The sequence below is a fragment of the Branchiostoma belcheri genome, unplaced genomic scaffold, assembly GCF_001625305.1.
Source record: "Branchiostoma belcheri isolate BF01 breed outbred unplaced genomic scaffold, Haploidv18h27 scaffold66, whole genome shotgun sequence".
NCBI lineage: Eukaryota > Metazoa > Chordata > Leptocardii > Amphioxiformes > Branchiostomatidae > Branchiostoma > Branchiostoma belcheri.
The window spans coordinates 861,627-864,320 of NW_017804309.1; the positions used below are offsets into that span (position 1 = coordinate 861,627).

General features: G+C 41.2%; 1 long non-coding RNA gene across 1 annotated transcript in view; it reads left to right on the plus strand.

Moving 5' to 3' along the window:
- Positions 1-1,707: 1,707 nt before the first annotated feature.
- LOC109483723 overlaps positions 1,708-2,694 on the plus strand; it is a 3,867-nt gene continuing 2,880 nt past the window's right edge. Inside the window, exon 1 of the long non-coding RNA XR_002141027.1 lies at positions 1,708-1,951. This is a non-coding gene — a long non-coding RNA (uncharacterized LOC109483723). The remainder of the gene's footprint in view (positions 1,952-2,694) is intronic.

The window sequence follows — 2,694 nt, forward strand, 5'->3', positions numbered from 1 at the left end:
AGTTGACTGCCGGCAAGGACATAACATTTGACATCTCAGTTACTCACTCACTCATTGATCTGGCATCTGAGTGATGGAAACATTGCAGAATTGTTTTCCAACATGTTTCATTTCTGAAATATACTTGTGCTTGTACAATGTATGTTGATAATACTAGTGTCCTGGTACATTTTAGTATTCCTTGTCTTGCAGGAGAGAAATGAACCAATGAACATCAAGATCTCCTGTGAGCACATTGCCAGGATCAAGGGTGTCTCCATGGAAACCGTGATGCAAGTGACAACACAAAATGCACTCAAGCTGTTCCCCAAGATTAAACAACTTCTTACACAATAAAGATGAATGTATTATCTCACTTGTCACATCATACTTGTTGACTGTGTATGTGTACAACTGAATTGCAAGGCAATAATTGATTTAGTACTTACTGGTGTACAAGATAAACTTCTTGTCCATTGGTAGAAAAAACTCAGTGCTGAAGACAATTAAGATCCATCAAAACATCTACATGTAGTTTGCAGAAAGTAAAGGTAAAATAATAGGAAAATATCAGGATCAATGATTTAGATGTTAGATTTAGATGTACATGTACAATACCGGTAGTTGGATAAGCCTCAAAAACGCATGAAACACAGAGCCGAACCCTACATCCGCCCTCGAGCGCTAAAGTCGCAGACCACTAATGGGTCAACTGGTTTAACTGTTATTTTTTCTGACGCAAACGTAGTGCGGTTAAGCATATCATCAAAAGGCACGAACAATTCTTCTGAAAGGGCGTGTCTACCAGCACGGATAATACAACCATGCAGGTCACATTCCGCTGGGCTTATCATAATTGGCTCGTCTTTTATCATGTCGGAGCCAACATTCGTTACTGGTGGGACAAAATTGTCTATCAAGTGCGCATCAGGAATATTAATACATTTTTGGTGCCAACGCTACAATTTCCATATTGAATGCGACTTGACTTGTGCTTTCTCTGATTTAAGGACTATAAAAGTATCAGATCATTTAAAAAAAATTCTGCCGAAAAATGGCCAAATATGTCAATAATTGTTTAGCTTAATGTCGAGTTGTGTGTTCTACATCGCTTCATTGTACCAAGGAGGTCCTCCTCGATTGTTCTATGGCCCTTTTTATCTCGATTAGGCCATGTTGATTTGATTATATGGATGGCATCCACGCGCGCATGAATTTAAAAAAAAAAAAAGTTTTCAACCATACTGTAAATCGTACAAAACAGTTGAAAAATGAGCAAGTTACAAAAAAAATTAATAAAAACTATACCAATGTCGTAGAATGCCAAAATCAAACGAAAAAAGACGAAATTGTAAAGAAATGAACTTGAAGACTAGCTTATTCGCCAAACCATATTCTCAACCCTCATGACCACGTAGATTTCATAATGAAAAGAACTTTTTTTTTTGCAAAACTTTTTTTTTATTCGCACGCGCGCATCAGTTTTGGGGCTCCCGGAGGATGTCATCCATATAATCAAATCAACATGGCCTTAGTAAAAATTCCAAATGAGGAAGAGAAAAAGCAGTCCTTTTTATAAAGTAGAGCCTGAAACGGCTGCTGTTGTAGATATCTAAGGATAAAGTCAATCATACAACTGGTCTTTCCAGGTCAGATATCCATCTCTATGATTAGCCTCCCGCGCGCATGTCCCACTGCACTGCAATGGCTGATGTTGGCGCCCAAACCGGTCATCAGCATATGAATGAGCGGCCTTCATTGGCTGCAGGGTTAGTTTACTAAATAAAGGCAAGGGAGCAACACCCACTTCCTTAAAATTCTCAGCGTGCACAGTCACTTTGAGCTGGCAGGGAAATTTCAACGTTGACTTGTTGAACAGCTGCTTCACGATCGACGCTCCGACGTGACCCCGAGACGTCCAACCAACGTGCGTACACCTGTGACAGTGACGCTTCTGGTGCCGATAGACCTGGTAAGTCGTCCAAGAATTTCGCCCCGAGAATCTTTTCACTTCGGCGACCTTTTTGGGCGTGGCGGGTACGCTACAGACGAGCATGTCTTGAGTATAGAATGATTTATCTGAGAGGGCGACTTAGTGGTGTAATAGGCAGCACGCTGGTGCACACTAGTAGGAGGACGAGTACTAGTTAAGTAGCAATTGATGAACTCTTATGCTGGATTACGTTCTTTTATGCTCAATGACTGAAACGTGGCGTGTCATGGGTGCAGGTCGAGAAAACATGTGAAATGTTCCGGTATTTGCCTTGTTGTCCAGGGCTGCTGATTCTTCTGAACTAGTCCACATCAAATTCTAACAGCATGACGAGGATTCTACCGCGGTAGTGCTAGGGAAAACTAGCTCTGGTCCGCTGAACAAAATGTTCTAAATACTTTTGGCGACATTCCACCGACATGTTTCCGGAATCCATGTTTTGAGGGACGTTTACAACATCACTGAGCAGGATTTTGCCAAAGGAGGAGTAAATCTAATCAAGGAGGTTTAAAAAGTCCATGATCTAATGGTTTAATGACGTCTCATGAGTAGTTAATTGACTCTTAATTGTGTCAGGATGATATCATTGATGACTATCGTATCGTCCTGTTGATGTCCGATGTAAGGGGCAAAGTAGGGGTAACGCTATCTTGATCGTAGCAAACTCTGCCTAAAGCCTAGTGAAGGGAAATCACAAGGCTAGCTCACGTCTGCCTGCTTTG